Source organism: Salmo salar, chromosome ssa13 (genome assembly GCF_905237065.1).
Source record: "Salmo salar chromosome ssa13, Ssal_v3.1, whole genome shotgun sequence".
NCBI lineage: Eukaryota > Metazoa > Chordata > Actinopteri > Salmoniformes > Salmonidae > Salmo > Salmo salar.
Window position 1 is genome coordinate 24,610,783 of NC_059454.1, and position 12,684 is coordinate 24,623,466.

Below are 12,684 nucleotides of genomic sequence, written 5' to 3' on the forward strand. Positions count from 1 at the left end.
AAGAATGAGCAAAAATCCCAGTGGCTAGATGTGCCAAGCTTAAAGAGACATACCCCAAGAGACTTGCAGCTATAATTGGTGCAAAAGGTGGCTCTACAAAGTATTGACTTTGGGGGGTAAATAGTTATGCACGCTCAAGTTTTCAGTTTTTGTTGTCTTATTTCTTGTTTGTTTCACAATAAAAAAATATTTTGCATCTTCAAAGTGGTAGGCATGTTGTGTAAATCAAATGATACAAACCCCCAAACAATCTAATTTAATTCCAGGTTGTAATACTTTCGCAAGCCACTGTAAATACTTTACTGATAAACAGTAGCCGCAGGATAACAGTACACTGGAAAAAACAACAATCACTAAGTCTCGAAAACTCACTCGGGAAACAAACGCACACAGTAAACAATTCAAGCTTCTGCAAAGGAAACCAGAAAACACACTTCTTTGGACAAATCATAATGAGAAATAGGACACCTGAGTGTCATTAATGTCTCTAGGAAGGTCTCTGCCGCCCTCTGGTGACAAGTGGAACCATACTTTTAGGAGCAGCTCCAGCCGCAGAACCTGGGAGACCACCCCATAGTTGATTGAAGTCCCAAACATGTCCCGGATCCAGGATGTCCCAGGCAGGCACCCACGCCCGCTCCTCAGGACCGTAGCCCTCCCCTACGGACAGTGTAGGTTGGGGGGCCATCCACAAGTTGAGGGGGCGGAGGGGCAGGTGTGGGGGAGAGAGAAGGGACTGGACCTAACCTAACCGATGGGAGACATGGAAGGATGGACAGACCCTCATAGACCTGGGAACCTGGAGACAATAGGTGACCGGGTTGATGCGACTCAGGATCTTGAATGGTCCTATGTAGCATGGAGCGAGCTTCCGCAAGTCCACCTTTATTAAGGGAAGATCACGGGTGGAGAGCCACACCCGTTGACCCGGTCGGAGGAGCCGAAGAGGCCTTTGGTGCCTGTTTGCCTGGTGTTTGTGTCGGGCAGAGGAGCGGAGCAAGGATGATTGCTCTCTGATCCAGTTGAGGTGACATTATCGAATGAATGCCTCGGCTGATGGCACCCTCTCTTCGGCCTATTGTTCAGGAAACAGGGGAGGCGGACCCGAACTGACACTCGAACAGAGACAGTTCAGTGGACAGTTCAGTGGACGAGTTCGGCAGTGTGTTATGAGCATATTCCGCACAGACGAGAAACTTGCTCCAGTTGCTGGCCTGAATGGAGATGAACAGCGGAGAAACTTCTCCTGCTCCTGGTTGGCCCGCTCAGTCTTCCCATTTCGACTGTGGGTGGAACCCTGAGGAGAGACTCACCGATGCCCCCAACAGGGAGCAGAAAGCCTTCCAATACCATGCAACTAACTGGGGCCCACAATCTGAGACAATGTCCTGGGAAAGTCCGTGTATCTGAAAGACATGGGTAATCATGAGATCAGCGGTCTCCTTTGCTGAGGGCAACTTGGTAAGGTGATGAAATGGGCTGCCATGGAGAACCGATCGACGACCACCAGGATAATGGTAAGCCCATGGGATGGAGGTAACCCTGTGATAAAGTCTTCAGATAGGTGGGAACAGGGCAGGCTGGGGATGGGCAGAGGTTGGAGCAACCCAGCCAGTCGCTGTTGTGAGGACTTGCTTTGGGCACAGGTGGAACAGGCCGCAACAAAGGATCTCACATCCTCAATCATGTTGGGCCACCAGAATTTCCGCCTCAGGAACTCCAGTGTCCGATTAACCCCTGGATGCCAAGTTTAATTTAGAGGAGTGTCCCCATTGTACTACTCAGGATCAGGCTGATCTCGGGAGCATAAAGTCTGTTAGTGGTCTCGGAACATAAAGTATTTTAGTGGGACCTCCGCCGGGGTCAGGTTCTCGGGTCTGGGTTCGTCGTACCGTGGTCTCAATACTCCATTTCACAGGGGCCACAATGAGGGAGCTGGGGATGATGTGCTCGGAGTCCCTCTCCTCATTAGAGACATTGTGTTGGCAGGACAGGGCGTCTGCTTTCTGATTCTTGGATCCCGGGCGATAGGCTAGCGTGAAATCAAACCTGTTACAAAACAGATCCCGCCTAGCCTGGCAAGCGTTCAACCTTTTGGCTTCTTGAATGGAGACCAAGTTCTTATGGTCCGCCCAGATCACAAAAGGATGAGGTGCCCCCTCCAACCAGTATCTCCACCCCTCAAAGGCCCACTTAACTGCCAAGAGCTCCCGGTTGCCTACATCATAGTTGCGTTCCGCTGGTGAGAACCGCTTGGAGAGAAAAATGCATGGGTGCAGTTTCTTGTCCTCCTCGTTCCACTGTGAAAGGACCGCCTCTGCCCCTCTACCACAAAGGAATGAGTAGGATCAAGATGAACGAGGATGGGTCTGGAGGTGAAACGTCCCTTGAGCTCCATGAATGCCCTGGCAGCCTCGGGAGTCCAGCTAAAATGAGTCTGGGACTTGCAGGTTAGGACCATGAGAGGCGCTGCCATCGCAACAAAGTGCCGTATAAAACGCCTGTAGAAATTGGCAAACCCGAGGAACCGCTGGACCTGCTTGAGTGATGTGGGACGGGGCCAGTTGGCGACCACCTCAACCTTTATGGGGTCCATTTGGGTATGGTAGAGATAATGTGACCCAGGAAAGAAATTTGGCATACCTGGAACTCACACTTCTCTATCTTGACATATAGTTGACTCTGCAGGAGGCGTATCAGGACTTGGTGGATGTGCAGTATGTGTTCTGGAAGGGCTTTGAAGAAGATCAAGATATCGTCGAGGTAAACAAAGACGAATCGATTCGGGTGTCATTGGCCAATGCTTGAAAGACCTTTGGTGAGTTCGATAATCTGAAGGGCATGACTAAATACTTATAGTGACCACTAGGGGTGTTAACCTCTAGTAGGTGGCACTATTTTTCACCTCCGGATGAAAAGCGTGCCCAAAATAAACTGCCTGTTACTCAAGCCCAGAAGCTAGGATATGCATTTAATTGGTAGATTTGGATAGAGAACACTCTAAAGTTTCCAAAACTGTTAAAATAATGTCTGTGAGTATAACAGAACAGATATGGCAGGCGAAAACCTGAGAAAAATCCATCCAGGAAGTGGGATTTTTTTGTTTGTAGTTTTCCATTGACTGCCTATACAGATTCCATTGACTTAGGACTCAAATTGCACTTCCCATGGCTTCCACTAGATGTCAACAGTCTTTAGAAATTGTTTCAGGCTTGTATTCTGAAAAATGAGGGAGTAAGACCACTCTGAATGAGTGGACACTGCAGTGTCCCAGAGGTTTTTCATGCGCCTTTCTTGTTTTCCTTTTCTATTGACGAAGCTGTTGCCCGGTTGAAATATTATTGATTATTATGACTAAAAATAACCTGAGGGTTGATTATAAACATCGTTTGACATGTTTCTACGAACTTTACTGATACTTTTTGGATTTTTGTCTGCCTGTTGTGACTGCCTTTGAGCCTGTGGATTACTGAACAAAACACGCGAACAAAACTGAGGTTTTTGGATATAAAGAGGGACTTTATCGAACAAAACAAACATTTATTGAGTAAATGAGAGTCTTGTGAGTGCAACCATATGAAGATCATCAAAGGTAAATGATTCATTTTATTGCTATTTCTGACTTGTGTAACTCCTCTACTTGGCTGGTAACGGTTTGTAATGATTTGTCTGCTGGGCGCTGTTCTCAGATAATCACATAGTATGGTTTCGCCATAAAGCCTTTTTGAAATCTGACTCTGTGGTTGGATTAACAAGAAGTTCATCTTTAAACCGATGTACACTGCTCAAAAAAATAAAGGGAACACTTAAACAACACATCCTAGATCTGAATTAAAGAAATAATCTTATTAAATACTTTTTTCTTTACATAGTTGAATGTGCTGACAACAAAATCACACAAAAATAATCAATGGAAATCCAATTTATCAACCAATGGAGGTCTGGATTTGGAGTCACACTCAAAATGAAAGTGGAAAACCACACTACAGGCTGATCCAACTTTGATGTAATGTCCTTAAAACAAGACAACATGAGGCTCAGTAGTGTGTGTGGCCTCCACGTGCCTGTATGACCTCCCTACAATGCCTGGGCATGCTCCTGATGAGGTGGCGGATGGTCTCCTGAGGGATCTCCTCCCAGACCTGGACTAAAGCATCCGCCAACTCCTGGACGGTCTGTGGTGCAACGTGACGTTGGTGGATGGAGCGAGACATGATGTCCCAGATGTGCTCAATTGGATTCAGGTCTGGGGAACAGGCGGGCCAGTCCATAGCATCAATGCCTTCCTCTTGCAGGAACAGCTGACACACTCCAGCCACATGAGGTCTAGCATTGTCTTGCATTAGGAGGAACCCAGGGCCAACCGCACCAGCATATGGTCTCGCAAGGGGTCTGAGGATCTCATCTCGGTACCTAATGGCAGTCAGGTTACCTCTGGCGCGCACATGGAGGGCTGTGCGGCCCCCCAAAGAAATGCCACCCCACAACATGACTGACCCACCGCCAAACCGGTCATGCTGGAGGATGTTGCAGGCAGCTGAACGTTCTCCACGGCGTCTCCAGACACGTGCTCAGTGTGAACCTGCTTTCATCTGTGAAGAGCACAGGGCGCCAGTGGCGAATTTGCCAATCTTGGTGTTCTCTGGCAAATGCCAAACGTCCTGCACGGTGTTGCACTGTAAGCACAACCCCCACCTGTGGACGTCGGGACCTCATTCCACCCTCATGGAGTCTGTTTCTGACCGTTTGAGCAGACACATGCACAATTGTGGCCTGCTGGAGGTCATTTTGCAGGGCTCTGGCAGTGCTCCTCCTGCTCCTCCTTGCACAAAGGCGGAGGTAGCGGTCCTGCTGCTGGGTTGTTGCCCTCCTACGGCCTCCTCCACATCTCCCGATGTACTGGCCTGTCTCCTGGTAGCGCCTCCATGCTTTGGACACTACGCTGACAGACACAGCAAACCTTCTTGCCGCAGCTCGCATTGATGTGCCATCCTGGATGAGCTGCACTACCTGAGCCACTTGGGTGGGTTGTAGACTCCGTCTCATGCTACTACTAGAGTGAAAGCACCGCCAGCATTCAAAAGTGACCAAAACATCAGCCAGGAAGCATAGGAACTGAGAAGTGGTCTGTGGTCTCCACCTGCAGAACCACTCCTTTATTGGGGGTGTCTTGCTTATTGCCTACCTGTTGTCTGTTCCATTTCCACAACAGCATGTGAAATTTATTGTCAATCAGTGTTGCTTCCTAAGTGGACAATTTGATTTCACAGAAGTGTGATTGACTTGGAGTTACATTGTGTTGTTTAAGTGTTCCCTTTATTTTTTTGAGCAGTATATAACACTTGTATGTTTTATGAATTTTTATAATGAGTATTTCTGTTTTTGAATTTGGCGCTCTGCAATTTCACTGGATGTTGGCCAGGTGGGACACTACCGTCCCACACCCCCTAGAGAGGTTAAAGGCAGTTTTCCACTCATCTTCCTCCCTGATTCTCACCAGATTGCATTTACATTTACATTTACTTTTAAGTCATTTAGCAGACGCTCTTATCCAGAGCGACTTACAAATTGGTGCATTCACCTTATGATATCCAGTGGAACAACCACTTTACAATAGTGCATCTAAATCTTTTAAGGGGGGGGGTTAGAAGGATTACTTTATCATATCCCAGGTATTCCTCACGACGCCAGGACAGCGGAGTCAATCACCACCTTCCGGAGACACCTGAAACCCCAGTTTCAGGTGTCTCCGGAAGGTGGTGATTGACTCCGCTGTCCTGGCGTCGTGAGGGAGCTTGTTCCACCATTGGGGTGCCAGAGCAGCGAACAGTTTTGACTGGGCTGAGCGGGAACTGTGCTTCCTCAGAGGTAGGGAGGCGAGCAGGCCAGAGGTGGATGAACACAGTGCCCTTGTTTGGGTGTAGGGCCTGATCAGAGCCTGAAGGTACGGAGGTGCCGTTCCCCTCACAGCTCCGTAGGCAAGCACCATGGTCTTGTAGCGGATGCGAGCTTCAACTGGAAGCCAGTGGAGAGAGCGGAGGAGCGGGGTGACATGAGAGAACTTGGGAAGGTTGAACACCAGACGGGCTGCGGCGTTCTGGATGAGTTGTAGGGGTTTAATGGCACAGGTAGGGAGCCCAGCCAACAGCGAGTTGCAGTAATCCAGACGGGAGATGACAAGTGCCTGGATTAGGACCTGCGCCGCTTCCTGTGTGAGGCAGGGTCGTACTCTGCGAATGTTGTAGAGCATGAACCTACAGGATCGGGTCACCGCCTTGATGTTAGTGGAGAACGACAGGGTGTTGTCCAGGGTCACGCCAAGGTTCTTAGCACTCTGGGAGGAGGACACAAGGGAGTTGTCAACCGTGATGGCGAGATCATGGAACGGGCAGTCCTTTCCCGGGAGGAAGAGCAGCTCCGTCTTGCCGAGGTTCAGCTTGAGGTGGTGATCCGTCATCCACACTGATATGTCTGCCAGACATGCAGAGATGCGATTCGCCACCTGGTTATCAGAAGGGGGAAAGGAGAAGATAATTGTGTGTCGTCTGCATAGCAATGATAGGATAGACCATGTGAGGATATGACAGAGCCAAGTGACTTGGTGTATAGCGAGAATAGGAGAGGGCCTAGAACAGAGCCCTGTGGGACACCAGTGGTGAGAGCACGTGGTGCGGAGACAGATTCTCGCCACGCCACCTGGTAGGAGAGACCTGTCAGGTAGGACGCAATCCAAGCGTGGGCCGCGCCGGAGATGCCCAACTCGGAGAGGGTGGAGAGGAGGATCTGATGGTTCACAGTATCAAAGGCAGCAGATAGGTCTAGGAGGATGAGAGCAGAGGAGAGAGAGTTAGCTTTATCAGTGCGGAGAGCCTCCGTGACACAGAGAAGAGCAGTCTCAGTTGAATGACCAGTCTTGATAACCTGACTGATTTGGATCAAGAAGGTCATTCTGAGAGAGATAGCAGGAGAGCTGGCCAAGGACGGCACGTTCAAGAGTTTTGGAGAGAAAAGAAAGAAGGGATACGGGTCTGTAGTTGTTGACATCGGAGGGATCGAGTGTAGGTTTTTTCAGAAGGGGTGCAACTCTCGCTCTCTTGAAGACGGAAGGAACGTAGCCAGCGGTCAAGGATGAGTTGATGAGCGAGGTGAGGTAAGGGAGAAGGTCTCCGGAAATGGTCTGGAGAAGAGAGGAGGGGATAGGGTCAAGCGGGCAGGTTGTTGGGCGTCACAAGACGCGAGATTTCATCTGGAGAGAGAGGGGAGAAAGAGGTCAAAGCACAGGGTAGGGCAGTGTGAGCAGGACCAGCGGTGTCGTTTGACTTAGCAAACGAGGATCGGATGTCGTCGACCTTCTTTTCAAAATGGTTGACAAAGTCATCCGCAGAGAGGGAGGAGGGGGGGAGGGGGAGGAGGATTCAGGAGGGAGGAGAAGGTGGCAAAGAGCTTCCTAGGGTTAGAGGCAGATGCTTGGAATTTAGAGTGGTAGAAAGTGGCTTTAGCAACAGAGACAGAAGAGGAAAATGTAGAGAGGAGGGAGTGAAAGGATGCCAGGTCCGCAGTGAGGCGAGTTTTCCTCCATTTCCGCTCGGCTGCCCGGAGCCCTGTTCTGTGAGCTCGCAATGAGTCGTCGAGCCACGGAGCAGGAGGGGAGGACCGAGCCGGCCTGGAGGATAGGCGACATAGAGAATCAAAGGATGCAGAAAGGGAGGAGAGGAGGGTTGAGGAGGCAGAATCAGGGGATACATTGGAGAAGGTTTGAGTAGAGGGAAGAGATGATAGGATGGAAGAGGAGAGAGTAGCGGGAGAGAGAGAGTGAAGGTTGGGACGGCGCAATACCATCCGAGTAGGGGCAGAGTGAGAAGTGTAGGATGAGAGCGAGAGGGAAAAGGATACAAGGTAGTCGTCAGAGACTTGGAGGGGAGTTGCAATGAGATTAGTGGAAGAACAGCATCTAGTAAAGATGAGGTCAAGCGTATTGCCTGCCTTGTGAGTAGGGGGGGGGAAGGTGAGAGGGTGAGGTCAAAAGAGGAGAGGAGTGGAAAGAAGGAGGCAGAGAGGAATGAGTCAAAGGTAGACGTGGGGAGGTTAAAGTCACCCAGAACTGTGAGAGGTGAGCCATCCTCAGGAAAGGAACTTTTCAAGACGTCAAGCTCATTGATGAACTCTCCAAGGGAACCTGGAGGGCGATAAATGATAAGGATGTTAAGCTTGAAAGGGCTGGTAACTGTGACAGCATGGAATTCAAATGAGGAGATAGACAGATGGGTAAGGGGAGAAAGAGAGAATGTCCACTTGGGAGAGATGAGGATTCCAGTGCCACCACCCCGCTGGCCAGATGCTCTCGGGGTATGCGAGAACACGTGGGCAGACGAGGACAGAGCAGTAGGAGTAGCAGTGTTATCTGTGGTAATCCATGTTTCCGTCAGCGCCAAGAAGTCGAGGGACTGGAGGGCAGCATAGGCTGAGATGAACTCTGCCTTGTTGGCCGCAGACCGGCAGTTCCAGAGGCTGCCGGAGACCTGGAACTCCACGTGGGTTGTGCGCGCTGGGACCACCAGGTTAGATTGGCAGCGGCCACGTGGTGTGAAGCGTTTGTGTGGTCTGTGCAGAGGGGAGAGAACAGGGATAGACAGACACATAGTTGACAGGCTACAGAAGAGGCTACACTAATGCAAAGGAGGTTGGAATGACAAGTGGACTACACATCTCGAATGTTCAGAAAGTTAAGTTTACGTTGCAAAAATCTTATTGACTAAAATGACAAATGATACAGTACTGTTGGCTGGTGAAGTAGGCTAGCTAGCAGTGGCTGCGTTGTTGACTTTGTTTGAACGTGTAGCTGGCTAGGTAACCTCGATAGTTTCAGTACTACACCTTATCATGATACAAAAGCATCTATGTAGCTAGCTAACATAGCACTAATCAAGACGTTCCTTTGCAAGCGTTGCAGTCCAGTTTGGTGAAGAATTGGGCACCTTAGGCCAACTCCAAGGTGTCAGACATCAGGGGTGGGGGTAACAATTCTTCATCGTAATCCGGTTCAGCCCTCTGTAATCGATCAAGGACGCAGGCTTCCATCCTTCTTACCCACGAAGAAGAAGCCTGCACCAATTGGGGATGTAGAGGGGCGAATGAAACCTGCCTCCAACAACTCCCGGATGTAATTGTCCATGACTTCTGTTTCAGGGGTTGAGAGAGAGTACAGTCGGCCCTGGGGAGGTGTGGAGCCGGGTAGGAGTTCTATGGCACAGTCGTATGGACAATGGGGCGGAAGGGTGGCGGCTTGCCTCTTACCGAAAGCCTCTCGGAGGTCGAAGTATTTGGGAGGGAGAGTGGAGAAGTCTTGGTCTTCAATGGATGCAGGAGGACACCGCGAGGCTCTTGGTGGGGGTCTTAGACATTTAGTCTGGCAGTCCTTACCACAGTCTACTAGGTATCTCATGGACCAGGAGAATAGTGGGGTATGTAGCGCTAGCCAGGGGTACCCTAGGGTAAGTGGGTTCGTGTGAGCCGTGATCAAAAGAAAACTAAGAGTCTCTGAGAGATTCACCACAAACTGCAGTAGAATGGGCTTGGTCTGATATTCCACCTGGCCAGAACCAATGGGGCCTACATCGAGGGCTTGAATCTGCAGAGAGATGGGACATTTCACTCAAGGGATTTGTAATTCTCTGGCGAAGTCTTGATCAATGAAATTCTCTGCAGCCCCAGATTCCAAGAAGGCTTGAATCTGGTGCTGACCGTTCTCCCAGTGGAGGGTTGCAGCTGGGAGCAGACGGTGACTGGGTAGCCGGGGGGTAACTGCATAGCTCATCAGGGTCTCCCCTTGTCCTGGCGTTTCCCGTCAGCTCTGGGCATGTAGCTCGGAGATGGCCCGAGACTTCCAGAGTAGAGGCAGCAGCCTTCGCACATGTGCCTGTCACGCTCCTGTGGGCTCAGACATGTGCGTCCCAGCTGCATGGGCTCCTCAATGCTGGGTTCGGGGGGCTTGAGGTGCTCAGGAAACTAGGATACTGGGGTGATGTCAAAAAGGTGCTGTCTCACACGTTCTCTGAGGCAGTTGTCGATCCTGATTGCCAGCGTTATCAGGGACTCGAGGCCAGTTCATCCTTGATGGAGTTAGAGAAACCCTGGTGGAAAGTGATGACTAGGGCCTCAGTATTCCACCAACGCTCAGCGGCGAGGGTTCGGAACTCAATGGCGAAGTCAGCCACTGGTCTGGCCCCTTGGCGGATGTTGAACAGTTGGCTGGCCGCTTTTCGTCCGCCGACCGGGTGGTCGAAGACTCGTTGCAGCTCGGCAGTGAAGGATAATATGGAGCTGCAGGATGGTGGCTGCTGTTCCCATACCGCTGTTGCCCACGCCAGTGTCTTGCCAGAGAGTAGAGAGATGATGTAGGCGATCATGGCCCAATCAGTGTGGAACAAGGAGGACTGCAGCTCGAACACCAGAGAACACTGAGTGAGGAACTCCTTGCATCCTCCCAGGTGGCATTCAAGCAACTCTGGGGCTGGGATCTTATGTTCCTGGTGTAGGTTCCCTGGAGGACCTATGGCGATGCCTGTAGCACTGGGCGATGAGACTTGGGCATTGGCTCGTCCTGGGTTATGGTTGGACTGTGGTGTGCACCCCATGTGCGTTGTGGATGCAGCTGATTGATTCGTTCCCAAATAAACTTGTTGATATTTTCTGTCAACCAGACAACATTTAGGGAGTCCATGCAACTTAATATGTAACTTGTTAAGCACATTTTTACTCCTGTACTTATTTACGCTTGACATAACAAAGAGGTTGAAAACTTATTTACTCAAGGCATTTCAGCTTTTCATTTTGAAATCATTTGTAAAAGTTTCGAAAAAATATTCCACTTTGACTATATGGGGTATTGTGTGTAGGCCAGTGACAATTCATTTTCAATTCAGACTACCACAACAAAATGTGGAAAAAGTCAAGGGGTATAAATACTTTCTGAAAGCACTGTATATTAGGATGAGCTATGTCAAGAATACAGTACATACAGTGAGGGAAAAAAGTATTTGATCCCCTGCTGATTTTGTACGTTTGCCCACTGACAAAGTAATGATCAGTCTATAATTTTAATGGTAGGTTTATTTGAACAGTGAGACAGAATAATAAAAAAAAATCCAGAAAAACGCATGTCAAAAATGTTATAAAATGATTTGCATTTTAATGAGGGGAATACGTATTCGACCCCTCTGTAAAACATTACTTAGTACTTGGTGGCAAAACCCTTGTTGGCAATCACAGAGGTCAGACGTTTCTTGTAGTTGGCCACCAGGTTTGCACACAACTCAGGAGGGATTTTGTCCCACTCCTCTTTGCAGATCTTCTCCAAGTCATTAAGGTTTCGAGGTTGACGTTTGGCAACTCGAACCTTCAGCTCTCTCCACCGATTTTCTATGGGATTAAGGTCTGGAGACTGGCTTGGCCACTCCAGGACCTTAATGTGCTTCTTCTTGAGCCACTCCTTTGTTGCCTTGGCCGTGTGTTTTGGGTCATTGTCATGCTGGAATACCCATCCACGACCCATTTTCAATGCCCTGGCTGAGGGAAGGAGGTTCTCACCCAAGATTTGACAGTACATGGCCCCGTCCATCGTCCCTTTGATGTGGTGAAGTTGTCCTGTCCCCTTAGCAGAACAACACCCCCAAAGCATAATGTTTCCACCTCCATGTTTGATGGTGGGGATGGTGTTCTGGGGTCATAGGCAGCATTCCTTCTCCTCCAAACTCGGCGAGTTGAGTTGAGTTGATGCCAAAGAGCTCCATTTTGGTCTTATCTGACCACAACACTTTCACCCAGTTGTCCTCTGAATCATTCAGATGTTTACTGGCAAACTTCAGACGGGCATGTATATGTCCTTTCTCGAGCAGGGGGACCTTGCGGGCGCTGCAGGATTTCAGTCCTTCACAGCGAAGTGTGTTACCAATTGTTTTCTTGATGACTATGGTCCCAGCTGCCTTGAGATCATTGACATGAAGATCCTCCCGTGTAGTTCTGGGCTGATTCCTCACCATTCTCATGATCATTGCAACTCCACGAGGTGAGATCTTGCATGGAGCCCCAGGCCGAGGGGGATTGACAGTTCTTTTGTGTTTCTTCCATTTGCGAATAATCGCACCAACTGTTGTCACCTTCTCACCAAGCTGCTTGGCGATGGTCTTGTAGCCCATTCCAGCCTTGTGTAGGTCTACAATCTTGTCCCTGACATCCTTGGAGAGCGCTTTGGTCTTGGCCATGGTGGAGAGTTTGGAATCTGATTGATTGATCGCTTCTGTGGACAGGTGTCTTTTTTACAGGTAACAAGCTGCGGTTAGGAGCACTCACTTTAAGAGTGTGCTCCTAATCTCAGCTCATTACCTGTATAAAAGACACCTGGGAGCCAGAAATCTTTCTGATTGAGAGGGGGTCAAATACTTATTTCCCTCATTAAAATGCAAATCAATTTATAACATTTTTCACATGCGTTTTTCTGGATATTTTTGTTGTTATTCTGTCTCTCACTGTTCAAATAAACCTACCATTAAATTATAGACTGATCCTTTCTTTGTCAGTGGGCAAACGTACAAAATCAGCAGGGGATCAAATACTTTTTTCCCCCCCAGTTTTCAAAGACTCTGTATATACATGTGGCAGCATTAGTCTCAAGGTGCAGAGCTGAGT